This window comes from Lepidochelys kempii, chromosome 7, assembly GCF_965140285.1.
Source record: "Lepidochelys kempii isolate rLepKem1 chromosome 7, rLepKem1.hap1, whole genome shotgun sequence".
Taxonomy (NCBI): domain Eukaryota; kingdom Metazoa; phylum Chordata; order Testudines; family Cheloniidae; genus Lepidochelys; species Lepidochelys kempii.
This window is the reverse complement of record NC_136386.1, coordinates 125,904,104-125,920,343: the sequence shown is the minus strand read 5'-3', so window position 1 is coordinate 125,920,343 and position 16,240 is coordinate 125,904,104. Positions and strand designations below refer to the sequence as shown.

At 59.9% G+C, this 16,240-nt stretch overlaps 1 protein-coding gene across 4 annotated transcripts in view; it reads left to right on the top strand.

Annotated features, from left to right (window-relative positions):
• Window positions 1-243: 243 nt before the first annotated feature.
• DNMBP (dynamin binding protein) overlaps window positions 244-16,240 on the top strand; it is an 88,726-nt gene continuing 72,729 nt past the window's right edge. For all 4 annotated transcript variants that reach the window (XM_078853912.1, XM_078853910.1, XM_078853911.1 and 1 more), the window contains exon 1: window positions 244-324. The gene's annotated coding sequence lies outside the window, so the exon portion shown is untranslated. The remainder of the gene's footprint in view (window positions 325-16,240) is intronic.

The window sequence follows — 16,240 nt, the reverse complement described above, 5'->3', positions numbered from 1 at the left end:
GGCCCTGTCTCAGTGGGGGGGGGGGGGCCCTGTCCCCGTGGGGGGGCCCTGTCTCAGTGGGGGGGGGGGCCCTGTCCCCGTGGGGGGCCCTGTCTCAGTGGGGGGGGGGGCCCTGTCCCCGTGTCCTTCCCCGGTCGGGCCCGGAGTCGCGGGGGCCGCCGGGCCGGGCGTGGGCGGCTAGAAGGGCCCGGCCCGGCCCGACCCCCCCGGCTCCGAGCGGCGCCGCCCCGAGTCTCGGTGCCCGGGCGGGGCGGGGACTCGGCCGGGCCGGGCCGGGCCGCGGCGGCGGGACGCGCAGGGGCTGGAGCGGCCGCGCGGGAGCAGGTAGGAGCCGGGGCCGGGGCCGGGAGCCGCTTCCCGCGGGGCGAGCGCCCAGAGACCCCCCTGGCGCCCCCCGAGACCCCCCTGGCCCCCCACCCCCGCCGACCCCTCCCTGCCCTGGCCCCCCACCCCCGGCGCCCCACCCCCGCCGACCCCTCCCTGCCCCGACCCCCTGAACCCCTCCGGCCCCCCACCCCCGCCGACCCCTCCCTGCCCCGACCCCCTGAGCCCCCCCGGCGCCCCACCCCCGCCGACCCCTCCCTGCCCCGACCCCCTGACCCCCCCGGCGCCCCACCCCCGCCGACCCCTCCCTGCCCCGACCCCCTGAACCCCCCCCGGCGCCCCACCCCCCGCCGACCCCTCCCTGCCCCGACCCCCCTGACCCCCCCGCGCCCCACCCCCGCCGACCCCTCCCTGCCCCGACCCCCTGAACCCCCCCGGCCCCCCACCCCCGCCGACCCCTCCCTGCCCCGACCCCCTGAACCCCCCCGGCGCCCCACCCCCGCCGACCCCTCCCTGCCCCGACCCCCTGAACCCCCCCGGCGCCCACCCCCGCCCGACCCCTCCCTGCCCCGACCCCCTGAGCCCCCCGGCGCCTCCACCCCCGCCGACCCCTCCCTGCCCCGACCCCCTGAACCCCCCCGGCCCCCCACCCCCGCCGACCCCTCCCTGCCCCGACCCCCTGAGCCCCCCCGGCGCCCCACCCCCGCCGACCCCTCCCTGCCCCGACCCCCTGAACCCCCCGGCCCCCCACCCCCGCCGACCCCTCCCTGCCCTGGCCCCCCACCCCCGCCGACCCCTCCCTGCCCCGACCCCCTGAGCCCCCCCGGCCCCCCACCCCCGCCGACCCCTCCTGCCCCGACCCCCTGAACCCCCCCTGGCGCCCCACCCCCTGAACCCCCCTGGCGCCCCACCCCCGCCGACCCCTCCCTGCCCCGACCCCCTGAGCCCCCCCGGCCCCCCACCCCGCCGCCGACCCCTCCCTGCCCCGACCCCCTGAGCCCCCCCGGCCCCCCACCCCCCGCCGACCCCTCCCTGCCCCGACCCCCTGAGCCCGGCCCCCGGCCCCCCACCCCCGCCGACCCCTCCCTGCCCCGACCCCCTGAGCCCCCCCGGCCGCACCACCCCCCTGAACCCCCCTGGCCCCCCACCCCCGCCGACCCTCCCTGCCCTGGCCCCCCAGCCCCACCCCGGCGCCCCACCCCCGCCGACCCCTCCCTGCCCCGACCCCCTGAGCCCCCGGCCCCCCACCCCCGCCGACCCCTCCCTGCCCCGACCCCCTGAGCCCCCCCAGCCCCCCACCCCGCCGACCCCTCCCTGCCCCGACCCCCTGAGCCCCCCCGGCCCCCCACCCCCGCCGACCCCTCCCTGCCCCGACCCCCTGAGCCCCCCCGCCCACCACCCCCTGAACCCCCCTGGCCCCACCGCCCGACCCCCCCTCCCCTCCCTGCCCTGCCCCCCACCCCCGGCGCCCCACCCCCGCCGACCCCTCCCTGCCCCGACCCCCTGAGCCCCCCCGGCCCCCCACCCCCGCCGACCCCTCCCTGCCCCGACCCCCTGAGCCCCCCCTGGCGCCCCACCCCCTGAACCCCCCGGCGCCCCACCCCCTGAACCCCCCTGGCCCCCCACCCCCGCCGACCCCTCCCTGCCCTGACCCCCTGAACCCCCCCGGCCCCCCACCCCCGCCGACCCCTCCCTGCCCCGACCCCCTGAGGCCCCCCCGGCGCCCCACCCCCGCCGACCCCTCCCTGCCCCGACCCCCTGAACCCCCCTGGCCCCCCACCCCCCGCCGACCCCTCCCTGCCCTGGCCCCCCACCCCCGCCGACCCCTCCCTGCCCCGACCCCCTGAACCCCCCCGGCCCCCCACCCCCGCCGACCCCTCCCTGCCCCGACCCCCTGAACCCCCCCTGGCCCCCCACCCCCGCCGACCCCTCCCTGCCCCGACCCCCCTGAGCCCCCCGGCCCCCCACCCCCTGAACCCCCCCTGGCCCCCCATCCCCCGCCGACCCCTCCCTGCCCCGACCCCCTGAACCCCCCCGGCCGCCGACCCCTCCCTGCCCCGACCCCCTGAACCCCCCCTGGCGCCCCACCCCCCGCCGACCCTCCCTGCCCCGACCCCCTGAACCCCCCCGGGCCCCCACCCCCGCCGACCCCTCCCTGCCCCGACCCCCTGAACCCCCCCTGGCGCCCCACCCCCGCCGACCCCTCCCTGCCCCGACCCCTGAGCCCCCCTGGCCCCCCACCCCCTGAACCACCCTGGCCCCCCACCCCCACCAACCCCTCCCTGCCCTGACCCCCTGAACCCCCCCTGGCGCCCCACCCCCTGAACCCCTCCCTGCCCCGACCCCCTGAACCCCCCCTGGCGCCCCACCCCCGCCGACCCCTCCCTGCCCCGACCCCCTGAGCCCCCCGGCCCCCCACCCCCTGAACCCCCCCGGCCCCCCACCCCCGCCGACCCCTCCCTGCCCCGACCCCCTGAACCCCCCCTGGCGCCCCACCCCCGCCGACCCCTCCCTGCCCCGACCCCCTGAGCCCCCCCGGCCCCCCACCCCCGCCGACCCCTCCCTGCCCCGACCCCCTGAGCCCCCCCGGCCCCCACCCCCGCCGACCCCTCCCTGCCCCGACCCCCTGAGCCCCCCCTGGCGCCCCACCCCCCTGAACCCCCCCTGGCGCCCCACCCCCTGAACCCCCCTGGCCCCCCACCCCCGCCGACCCCTCCTGCCCCGACCCCCTGAACCCCTCCGGCCCCCCACCCCCGCCGACCCCTCCCTGCCCCGACCCCCTGAGCCCCCCCGGCGCCCCACCCCCCGCCGACCCCTCCCTGCCCCGACCCCCTGAACCCCCCCGGCCCCCCACCCCCGCCGACCCCTCCCTGCCCCGACCCCTGAGCCCCCCCGGCCCCCCACCCCCGCCGACCCCTCCCTGCCCCGACCCCCTGAACCCCCCCTGGCGCCCCACCCCCTGAACCCCCCCTGGCGCCCCACCCCCGCCGACCCCTCCCTGCCCCGACCCCCTGAGCCCCCCCGGCCCCCCCACCCCCGCCGACCCCTCCCTGCCCGACCCCCTGAGCCCCCCCGGCCCCCCACCCCCCGCCGACCCCTCCCTGCCCCGACCCTCTGAGCCCCCCCGGCCCACCACCCCCTGAACCCCCCTGGGCCCCCCACCCCCGCCGACCCCTCCCTGCCCTGGCCCCCCACCCCCGGCGCCCCACCCCCGCCGACCCCTCCCTGCCCCGACCCCCTGAGCCCCCCCGGCCCCCCACCCCGCCGACCCCTCCCTGCCCCGACCCCCTGAGCCCCCCCTGGCGCCCCACCCCCTGAACCCCCCCGGCGCCCCACCCCCTGAACCCCCCTGGCCCCCCACCCCCGCCGACCCCTCCCTGCCTGACCCCCTGAACCCCCCGGCCCCCCACCCCCGCCGACCCCTTCCCTGCCCCGACCCCCTGAACCCCCCCGGCCCCCCACCCCCGCCGACCCCTCCCTGCCCTGGCCCCCCACCCCCCCGCCGACCCCTCCCTGCCCCGACCCCCTGAACCCCCCCCGGCGCCCCACCCCCGCCGACCCCTCCCTGCCCCGACCCCCTGAACCCCCCCCGGCCCCCCACCCCCGCCGACCCCTCCCTGCCTGGCCCCCCACCCCGCCGACCCCTCCCTGCCCCGACCCCCTGAACCCCCCCGGCCTCCCACCCCCGCCGACCCCTCCCTGCCCCGACCCCCTGAACCCCCCCGGCCCCCCACCCCCTGAACCCCTCCTGCCCCGACCCCCTGAACCCCCCCCTGGCCCCCCACCCCCGCCGACCCCTCCCTGCCCCGACCCCCTGAACCCCCCCGGCCCCCCACCCCCGCCGACCCCCTCCCTGCCCCGACCCCCTGAACCCCCCCTGGCCCCCACCCCCGCCGACCCTCCCTGCCCCGACCCCCTGAGCCCCCCCGGCCCCCCACCCCCTGAACCCCCCTGGCCCCCCATCCCCGCCGACCCCTCCCTGCCCCGACCCCCCTGAACCCCCCCGGCCGCCGACCCCTCCCTGCCCCGACCCCCTGAACCCCCCCTGGCGCCCCACCCCCGCCGACCCCTCCCTGCCCCGACCCCTGAACCCCCCGGGCCCCCACCCCCGCCGACCCCTCCCTGCCCCGACCCCCTGAACCCCCCCTGGCGCCCCACCCCCGCCGACCCCTCCCTGCCCCGACCCCCTGAGCCCCCCTGGCCCCCCACCCCGCCGACCCCTCCCTGCCCTGGCCCCCCACCCCCGCCGACCCCTCCCTGCCCCGACCCCCTGAACCCCCCCGGCCCCCCACCCCCGCCGACCCCTCCCTGCCCCGACCCCCTGAGCCCCCCCGGCCCCCCACCCCCTGAACCCCCCTGGCCCCCCACCCCCCCGCCGACCCCTCCCTGCCCCGACCCCCTGAACCCCCCCGGCCCCCCACCCCCGCCGACCCTCCCTGCCCCGACCCCCTGAACCCCCCCTGGCGCCCCACCCCCGCCGACCCCTCCCTGCCCCGACCCCCTGAACCCCCCCTGGCGCCCCACCCCCGCCGACCCCTCCCTGCCCCGACCCCCTGAACCCCCCCTGGCCCCCCACCCCCGCCGACCCCTCCCTGCCCCGACCCCCTGAACCCCCCCGGCCCCCCACCCCCTGAACCCCCCCGGCGCCCCACTCCCGCCGACCCCTCCCTGCCCCGACCCCCTGAACTGCCCCTCCGGCCCCCTGAACCCCCCAGCCCCCCCATTGCGCCCCACTCCCGCCGACCCCTCCCTGCCCCGACCCCCTGAACCGCCCCTGGCCCCCCACCCCCCGCCGACCCCTCCAGCCCCCTGAACCCCCCCCAGCCCCTCATTGCCCCCCACTCCCGCCGACCCCTCCCTGCCCCGACCCCCTGAACCCCCCACTGGCGCCCCACCCCCGCCGACCCCTCCCTGCCCCGACCCCCTGAACCCCCCCTGGCGCCCCACCCCCGCCGACCCCTCCCTGCCCCGACCCCCTGAACCCCCCCTGGCCCCCGACCCCCGCCGACCCCTCCCTGCCCCGACCCCCTGAGCCCCCCCGGCCCCCCACCCCCTGAACCCCCCGGCGCCCCACTCCCGCCGACCCCTCCCTGCCCCGACCCCCTGAACTGCCCCTCCGGCCCCCTGAACCCCCCAGCCCCCCCATTGCGCCCCACTCCCGCCGACCCCTCCCTGCCCCGACCCCCTGAACCGCCCCTGGCCCCCCCACCCCCGCCGACCCCTCCAGCCCCCTGAACCCCCCCCAGCCCCTCATTGCCCCCCACTCCCCGCCGACCCCTCCCTGCACTGACCCCCTGAACCCCCCTTGGTCCCCTATTGCCCCCCACTCCCGCCGACCCCTCCCTGCCCCGACCCCCTGAACCCCCCCTGGCCCCCCACCCCCGCCGACCCCTCCCTGCCCCGACCCCCTGGACCCCCCCCTGGCGCCCCACCCCCGCCGACCCCTCCCTGCCCCGACCCCCCGAACCCCCCCTGGCCCCCCACTCCCGCCGACCCCTCCCTGCCCCGACCCCCCGAACCCCTCCTGGCCCCCCACCCCCGCCGACCCCTCCCTGCCCGACCCCCTGAACCCCCCCGGCCCCCCACGCCCGCCGACCCCTCCGGCCCTCTGAACCCCCCCATTGCGCCCCACTCCCGCTGACCCCTCCCTGCCCCGACCCCCTGAACCGTCCCTCCGGCCCCCCACCCCCGCCGACCCCTCCCTGCCCCGACCCCCTGAACCGCCGCTCCGGCCCCCTGAACCGCCCCAGCCCTCCCATTGCGCCCCACTCCCGCCGACCCCTCCCTGCCCCGACCCCCTGAACCCCCCTGGCCCCCCACCCCCGCCGACCCCTCCGACCCCCTGAACCCCCCCTGGCCCCCCACCCCCGCCGACCCCTCCCTGCCCCGACCCCCTGAACCCCCCCTGGCCCCCCACCCCCGCCGACCCCTCCGGCCCCCCTGAACCCCCCCCATTGCGCCCCACTCCCGCCGACCCCTCCCTGCACTGACCCCCTGAACCCCCCTTGGTCCCCTATTGCCCCCCCACTCCCTCCGACCCCTCCCTGCCCCGACCCCCTGAACCCCCCTTGGCCCCCCTATTGCCCCCCACTCCCTCCGACCCCTCCCTGCCCTGACCTCCGAACCCCCCTTGGCCCCCTATTGCCCCCCACTCCCGCCGACCCCTCCTGCCCTGACCTCCTGAACCCCCCCGGCCCCTCCATTGTGCCACACTCCTGCCGACCCCCTCCCTGCCCCGACCCCCTGAACCCCCCATGGCCCCCTATTGCACCCCATTCCCGCCGACCCCCTTATCCCTCCCACCACCCCCTGCCCCGACCCCCTGGCCTCCTGAATCCCCCTCATCCCTCCCACCACCTCCTGCCCAGACCCCCTTGCCCCCTGAACCCCAAAACAGAGGCTTTTCCAATTCTTTTTTTTGAGATCGGTGTGACCAGATCTTCATGCAGTATTCAAGGTGTGGGCATACCATGGATTTATATAGAGGCAACATGATATTTTCTGTCTCATTATCTATCCCTTTCTTAATGATTCCCTGCATTCTGTTCCCTTTTTTGGCGGCTGCTGCACAGTGAGTGGATGTTTTCAGAGAACTATCCACAGTGACTCCAACATCTCTTTCTTGAGTGGTAACAGCTAATTTAGACCCCATCATTTTATTTGTATACTTGGGATTATGTTTTCCCACATGCATTACTTTGCATTTATCAACACTGAATTTCATTTGCCATTTTGTTGCCAGGTCACCCAGTTTTTGAGATCCCTTTGTAACTCTTCCCAGTCTGCTTTGGACTTAACTATCTTGAGTAGTTTTGTATCATCTGCAAATTATACTATCTCACTGTTTATCCCTTTTTCCAGGTCATTTATGAATATGTTGAACAGTACTGGTCCCAGTACAGACCCCTGGGGGTCACCACTATTTACCTCTCTCCTTTCTGAAAACTGACCATTTATTCTTACCCTTTGTTTCCTATCTTTTAACCAGTCAGTGATCCCTCAGAGGACCTTCCTTCTTATCCCATGTTTGCTTACTTTGCTTAAGAGCCTTTGGTGAGGGACCTTGTCAAAGTCTTTCTAAAAATCTAAGTACACTATATCCACTGGATTCCCCTTGTCCACATGCTTGTTGACCCCCTCAAAGAATTCTAATAGATTGGTGAGGCATGATTTCCCTTTACAAAACCCATGTTGACTCTTCCCCAACATATGGTGTTCATGTATGTGTCAAACAATTCTTTTCTTTACTACAGTTTCAACCAGTTTGCTCAGTACTGAAGTTAGGCTTACCGGCCTGTAATTGCCAGGATTATCACTGGAGCCCTTTTTAAATATTGGCGTCACATTAGCTATCCGCCAGTCATCTGGCACAGAAGCAGATTTAAATGATAGGTTACATACCACAGTATCAGAGTAGCAGCCGTGTTAGTCTGTATCCGCAAAAAGAACAGGAGGACTTGTGGCACCTTAGAGACTAACCAATTTCTTTGAGCATGAGCTTTCGTGAGCTACAGCTCACTTCATCGGAATGCATCCGATGAGGTGAGCTGTAGCTCACGAAAGCTTATGCTCAAATAAATGGGTTAGTCTCTAAGGTGCCACAAGTCCTCCTGTTCTTTATACCACAGTTAGTAGTTCTGCAATTTCACATCTGAGTTCCTTCAGAATTCTCTGGTGAATGCCATCTGGTCCTGATGACTTATTACTGTTTATCAGTTTGTTCAAAAACCTCCTCTAAAGGCACCTGAATCTGGGACAGTTGCTCAGATTTGTCACCTAAAAAGAAAGTCTGTATTCGCAAAAAGAAAAAGAGAACTTGTGGCACCTTAGAGACTAACCAGTTTATTTGAGCATAAGCTTTTGTGAGCTACAGCTCACTTCGTCCGATGCATAAAGTGGAAAATACAGTGAGGAGATTTATATACACACAGACCATGAAAAAATACACATTGTAAGGAGAGTGATCACTTAAGAGGAGCTATTACCAGCAGGAGAGTGGGGTGGGGGGGAGAGAAAACCTTTTGAAGTGATAATCAAGGTGGGCCATTTCCAGCACATTTCCAGGAGTTAACAATAGAGATTCTGTGGTACAGTTTCGTTCATTTAAGGTTTTTACTTCATTTGACTTTACGTTTTCTTCCACATATACCTTTCTTAATAGTTCCCAACCTTCTGTTAACCTTTTTGACTGCTGCTGCTCATTGAGCTGAAGTTTTCAGAGAACTATCCACAGTGACTCCAAGACTCTTACTTGAGTGGTAACAGCTAATTTAGACCCCATCATTATATATGTGTAGTAGGTATTCATTTTTCCAATGTGCATTACTTTGCACTTATCAATGTGGTATTTCATCTATCATTTTGTTGCTCAGTCACCCAGTTTTGTGAGATCCCTTTGTAATTCTTTAATTTGTAATTTGTAATTCGCGGGTTGGATTGAAAGCCCTGACAGGCTGCATCTGTAGTTTGCCCTCCCCGATCTATATGTTGATAATTCTGTACTGTACTGTAGTTTCTACCAATTTGCCTGGTACTAAAGTTAGGTTTGCATCCTGTAATTGCCAGGGTCGCCTCTGGAGCCCTTTTAAAAAAAAATCAGTGTTACGTTAGTTACCTTCCAGTTATCTGGTACAACGACTTGTTTCAGTGATAGGTTACATACTAGAGATAATAGATCTGCAATTTCATATTTGAGTTCCTTCAGAACTCTTGGGTGACTACCATCTGGTCCTGGTGATATATTAGTGTTTAATTTATCAATTTGTTCTAAAACATCTTCTGTTGATGTATCAGTTTGGAACAGTACTTCAGATCTGTCACCCAAAAAGAATAGCTCTGATGTATGTATCTTCTCCACATCCTCTGCCGTGAAGACCAATGCAAAGAATTCATTTGGCTTCTCTGCAATGACCTTGTCTTCCTTGAGTGATCCTTTAGCATCTTGGTCTAGTTGCCCTAATGTCTGTTTGACAGATTTCCTGCTTCTCATGTACTTAAAAAATTCTTACTGTTAATTTTTGCAACTTTACCATGTTGCTTCTCAAATTCTTTCTTTGCCTGCCTTATTACACTTTTACACTTAACCCGCCAGAGTTTGTGCACCTTCCTATTATACTCACTAGGATTTGACTTCCAAATTTTAAAGGATGCCTTTTTGCTGTTGACAGCCTCCATTGTTCTGCTTTCTAGCCATGGTGGTGTTCTTTTGGTCCTCTCATTGTTTTTCTGATTTGGGGTATACATTTAGTCTGAGCCTCTGTTATGATGTTTTTAAATAGTCCCTATGCTTGCTGGCATTTAACCCATGTCACAACTCTTTTTAATTTCCATCTAACAAGCCTCCTCAGTTTTGTGTAGTTCCCCTTTTTAAAGTGAAATTTACCGTGGTGTGGGTTTTGGTGTTATCCCTCCATACAAGGATGTTACATTTAATTACACTGTGATCGCTATTACTGAGCTCTTATGTAATCACTATTACATCTGTGATATGGGTCCAGCAGCAAAGGTGGGTGAAGCTGAGGCATGCAGAGATTATGCTTGGGGGTTTAGTATGACGGTGTGAGTCACACAGCTGCAGTTTGTGGGTGAAATCCTGGCTCTGTTGAAATTAATGGCAAAATTCCCATTGATTTTAGTGGGGCCAGGATGTCACCCTCCAAGTGTCTCATGGCTACTGCTCCCAGAGGGCCTGGCATGCTAACTGCACAGTTAATACCCACCTTAGTTTGTTAGGAAGACTGGAATTGGGATTACAGGTACATGGAAGCTCTGATTTAATGATGCACTGTGCCAGATCTGCCCGTTGCTACTGGTAGGTCTGGCAGAGTAAATTCTGATGGTCTGGGGAACATCGTCGATGTGGTGATGGTGTCAGAAGTAGTAAAGCTGTCGAACAGGCAGGACACCGAGAGGAACACTCCATTTGTAGGGCTAACGATATAGGCCTGATTTTAAAATCTGGCCTCTCTGTGCCCACAATTTGCTGCCCAGAGACATACATGTATAAATGACCTCAGTTGTGCCCACATTTAAGGAGACTGGGTTGAGCAATGTCCAAGCCTGGGACTGCTGCTTTAGGCAGTATTGTCACTGTTACTCCATCTGCAGCATAAACGCTGCCTTGTAAACACTATGGGCATGTGGCCCAGCTGTCAGGTAAAGCCATTAATGCTGCAGAGCACTGCCTTTATAATTCCTGTATAGAGCACTCTTGACAGAGGGCCATCTGGCCTAGGGATTTCGATCCTCTGGGGACATGTCCACACAGCGAGTGGCAGCAAGCGTGGAGCCAGGCTCAGGCTAGCTGTGCAAATGTAGCCTAAGAAAGGGGGTGGGCTCAGTCTGTACAGCTGTTTTTAGTGCCCTAAGAAAAGGAGGACTTGTGGCACCTTAGAGACTAACCAATTTATTTGAGCATGAGCTTTCGTGAGCTACAGGGCTGTGTGGACATACCCATGTGATCTGAGTTCCAATGGCCAGGGGGCTGTTCTGGGGTAAACCAGCAGGAGGGACCTGTATTTTGTGGCACTTGGTATTGACCTAATAGCTTATGAGAGAAAATAACTCCAGGGAGAGACAGGAGGGCAGCACAGCGGCTCCTAACTGTATAAACCCAGGGGCAGATGTTGGGGCCTCTGGGTGCTGCTGTGATACAAACATTGAACAATGTTATTTTGCTTGTCAGTAATTTGGGCCTGCCCTCTCTACCAAGCAGAAACACTAAGCCTGAGGCCTCAGAGTTCAAAGGTAGGGTTGGTGCTGTGTGCATACTACTGGGGCGCTGAGGCCTTGTTGGTGTTGAGGAGTGGGGTACAGATGGGCAGACCCCCTCCAGTTGAGAGACCAGGTGCAGGCTTCACCCCATGGGTGTATCTTGGCTAATGTTCTCATTCTACTAAATCTCCTTTGTTTTTTAGAAAAGCCTGGGTTCAGGCATAGTGAGGGACAGAGGCAGCTTACTTTATAGATGATATGAGCTGAGCGGCAAAAGGTGCCACCTTGATCAGCTCCTGAGGGGGGTGCCTTATGACATCCGCAATCAGAGCAATGGAAGCAGGCACCTCCTGCACCTCCTCTCCCTGCTACAGGATGTCTGACAGAGTGATGCCAAAGCTGATGTGTTATCCTTCACTTGGTCTAGCCTCTCCTTGTGCAAGCACCTTCTCCTCTGCAGCTCCTGACAGGTAGAGCTGCCTCGCTCTACTCTTTTCTAGTTCTAGTTCCTATCCTGTCCTCATCTCTGTAGCATCTTTGTGCCTTCCAGTCATTCATTAAGCAAAGTGACTTATGTCTGTCATGTGAGGTTTGCCATGTTTCCATGGCTTTCAAATTTCTGCTGAAAAGAACCACTCTCCTGCCCCCCACTTGCCACTGCCTCTCTCTCCTTGGCTTCTGTTACAGTCTCTGTCTTTACCTCTGACAAAGATAGGAGAGAGAGTGTCTGCCCTACACAACTCTCCCAAATACAGTCACTTTGTACCATACGGCACAATCTCACCCCATCTACTCCTCCTTACTCACTTCCCTGCTTCCCATTGTGCTGTGTGTCACATTTCAACTTCTCGTCTGCACTTTGAGTGCAGAAACTGCCTACATCTCTGAGCTGGCTGGTGTCTGCTTCCCACACCCCCTGTTCTGCCAATGACAGCAGCTGCAGTTGTCTCAGTTTTTGTCTCCAGTGCGCCTTGTAACCTTCCAAGATCTTTTTGTCACCAAATTCAAATCTCTTTTATAAACCTGCTTCTGAAATAGTTTACAAAAGGAGCCTGTTTGCAGTTTAATTACAGGTGGCCTGCAAAGGGATTTGAAAGGATTGGGCTTGGACTCTTGTGTGACGGAGAGGGCAGCCCAAAGGCGTTTTATTCTCATTTATTCGTTTCCAGCTTTTTTTAACCTGAAAAATATTATGACTATAAAGAAATATGGCTTTGTTGGAGGATCAGTGGGAGGCCTCAGAGGTATTTTGTTGAGCTCTTTGTGCTAATAAAACTAACAAAAACAACAAAAAACCCCTAGACTAGAAATCTTCTCTTTCAGCACAGGTTTTCTGTGTTGTTTTGTGAGGTCATCATGTATGCAAGCTACCCTGTCACCACAGAATCCTCCAGCCTTGACAGTACTTAAGTACTGGAAAAACAAGCAGAATTTTATTGTATTTATTTTTACAGAACCTTTTCGGGATCCTACGTCTATCATAAAAGGGAAGAAATGGCACAAGCTCAGTTTTTTTCCTTTGCAGGTTCCTGTTGAAACAAGTAGTATTAACCATCCTGCTGAAGGGCAGCTGGGGGTAGTTTATTTTGTGGAAGTGTCGGTCACAGCTCTGTAGCAAAGGGTGGGTGAAGATTTCTCTCTGAAGTTTGGCTGAGATCCCTCTGTATCTCTCACATGTTAATGATTGAATTGAGTCTCCAGATCTAGCACATGCTCTTCAGGGATAGTTGGACTTTCTATAATATTGTTATGGTAAAATATTTGCTCACTCTTGCAGAGGAAGCACTTAGAACTACCTTTCTCTAAGATTTTTCCCCAACAGCCTCAATTCACCACCCCCAATTAAAATACCAGGGTCCCCACAAATTGCAAATTTTCATGCATGTGTCTTTCTCCCTCACATGTCTCTGAGAGAGGCCACTGTTTAAACTGTGCAATTATGTTTAACCTACAAGGTGTTATTCCCTGTTAGGTACAGGTATTTTTTTGTGAGAGCACCCCGATGTGCCATGTGCTTTCCAGATATTCAAGAAGGAAGGAGAGTCCCTGCCCTGAGAAGCTCAAAGTTTAGAGATAGACCAAAGCCAGGGGAGGGAAGTAACAGAAAGTGATTGTTATACAAACCATCAAGATTTGCTGTGGGCAGCACAGTTCTGTTTGTTATAACTGAATGAATATCACCAAAGAAAAGCCAGAGGAACTGCCCAGGCCTGTTAGCTACTTAGAATCATAGAATCATAGAATATCAGGGTTGGAAGGGACCCCAGAAGGTCATCTAGTCCAACCCCCTGCTCAAAGCAGGACCAATTCCCAGTTAAATCATCCCAGCCAGGGCTTTGTCAAGCCTGACCTTAAAAACCTCTAAGGAAGGAGATTCTACCACCTCCCTAGGTAACGCATTCCAGTGTTTCACCACCCTCTTAGTGAAAAAGTTTTTCCTAATATCCAATCTAAACCTCCCCCACTGCAACTTCTGTGCGTGGACATGACTTCCCTAGTTCCTGGCTACAGCTGCTCTCCCCACATGCCTCTGTGATCCTCCATTCACTGGACTTAACGTTTATTTTTAATAGTTAAATATTAATAAAAATGGACATTGGTAAAACGAAGTTGTTTAAAACTTTGGCAGGGGTTAAGGGAGTGGGGAGATGTGGCGGGGCATGAAACTAGTGAGTCTGGCTGAGCAAGAGGGGTGGAGAACTGGTGTGGGCAGCATGGCTGTGTGACCTCATTATGTGGAGCTCAGAGTTCAGCGTGTGAGTGGGATGTGTACACTGTGGGTGGCTCTGTGAAGGGACTTTGTAATGAAGATGATGTGTGTGAGTACACTTGCTGCCTTATGCTTGGCTTGGAAGTTAATGTTGCCTTAACTAGTTGTTTCCTACATTTCCAGTGATTGTGTCACTTGAAAATGTATTTGGGCAAAATTATAAAAGCTTTTTGCTATAATTACTTGTATTCCAGTACCACCTAGCAGCCCAGCCAAAAGCAGGCCCCCAGTGAGCTAGGAGTTTACAAACTGAGTAAGAGACAATCCTTGCCCCAAAGAGATGACAGTCTCAATAGACAACGCTGACAGAAGGATTGGAAATGTCCCAGATCACATAGCAGAGCTAGAAATAGAAGCCAATTCTCTTGACTCTCATTCCAGTGCCCCATCCACTGGACCATGCTGCTTCCCAATGGACTCCATCCAAAATCTAAATGAAAAGTCAAGCAATTAGAATTAGAAATGCTCTTGCAACTGTAATTCATATTGCAGGGGCTCTAATACCCTATCAACCTCCAGTGATCCCTTTACATAGCTGCCTTGTCTCTTAAGTACTGGGGCCCCATGTGTCTGTGAGTGTGTTAGTCTTCCAGCAAAAACAGGGTAAACAAAATCCATATTTCCAATGTACAAAAAACTCCATTAATTTTATCTACATCCATCCTAAAGAGGCTAAAAAGGGCACAAACTCATTTCATCATCCTCTTTCAGGTCACCCTCCCTCTGAGTGGTGGCTTCTTTGAGTAAGGGTCTAACACTCATCTTCTCCCTTGCCTTTCCCCAAAAATGGTGAATCCATTAATGAAAATTTCTTGTCTGGCCTCATTTCAGATGCAAAGAGAGAGGCTGAGGGATGTGGGAAATGGATCTGAAATCTATGAGTCGCTGTGCGGCAGAAACGTGACAAAGTCTCCACTACCCCTTTCCGCTGTATAACCTGGTTTGGTCCAGTCTGGACAGATGGCACCAAACAACATTGTAACCAGGTTAAAAGCTGCTGTGCTTTGCTTCAAGTCTCTACTTTCTTATCCTGCACTGGCTGGTCTCGCTGAAAGGACAGACGGATTTGTTGTAGGATACCGGTCTGGCTCTGCCAGGCTGCAGATTCCTCAGCGTGCTGCAGCATGGAGCTGGGATTTCTTCAGTAGGGCTCTGGGGAAGTAGCTAATCTAGGAACTGAGATGCAGTTAGGTATTGACATGTGTCACCTGCTCCGGTTCCGGGAGTGGGGGTGAGGAGTGCCTTGACAGGGTCAGGTAATTGCCTAGCTTTCTCCTCATATTCGTACAGGGGGCCCCAAGCCTGCCTGGGAGGGGTATCTTGCTGCTGCTGAGCTGAGTCAGGAATTCTGTGCTCTGTTTCAGCCCTGACCTCTGCTAGGGTGAAGTCTTCATGTTTGTTCAGTCCTGGGCCTTCCCTTCCTCTCCTGCACTGCCTTGAAGGGATTACCCAGTTCTGAGGTGAGAGGGAAATAGTGCTTGGCCAGAAGTCAGGGATAGTGACTCATTGCAGATATCAGGCGGAGTGCAGCTCTCCCTAGAATTTGCTTTTCGGGCTGCTGTGTCGGGCACAAAGAGGAGGCTCTTGGGCGGAAGCTTGGGGGAGTTTTGTTTTCACCTTTAAATCCAGAGGTTTAGATTCTGTAACATCTTCATTAATGATCTGGATGATGGGATGGATTGCACTCTCACCAAGTTCGCGGATGACACTAAGCTGGGGGGAGAGGTAGATATGCTGGAGGGTAGGGATAGGGTCCAGAGTGACCTAGATAAATTGGAGGATTGGGCCAAAAGAAATCTGATGAGGTTCAACAAGGACAAGTGCAGAGCCCTGCACTTAGGACGAAAGAATCCCATGCCCTGCTACGGACTGGGGACTGACTGGCTAAGTGGAAATGGTAGGAGGGAGAACAGCACAATAAAGACAATGGATTTCAAGAAGGCAGACTTTAGCAAACTCAGGGACTTGGTAGGTAAAATCCCATGGGAATCAAGACTAAGGGGAAAAACAAGTGAGCACAGTTGGCAGTTTTCCAAAGAGACATTATAAAGGACACAAGAGCAAACTATCCCACTGTGTAGGAAAGACAGGAAGTATGGCAAGAGACCACCCTGGCTTAACCAGGAGATCTTGAATGGTCTAAAACTCAAAAAAGAGTCTTACAAAAAGTGGAAACTTGGTCAAATTACAAAGGATGAATATAAACAAATAACACAAGTATGTAGGGACAAAATTAGAAAAGCCAAGGCACAAAACAAGATCAAACTAGCTAGGGACATAAAAGGAAACAAGAAAACATTCTACAAATACATTAGAAGCAAGAGGAAGACCAAGGACAGAGGAGGCCTGTTACTCAACGAGGGAGGAAAGACAATAACAGGAAATGTGGAAATGGCAGAGGTGTTTAATGACTTATTTGTTTTGGTTTTGACC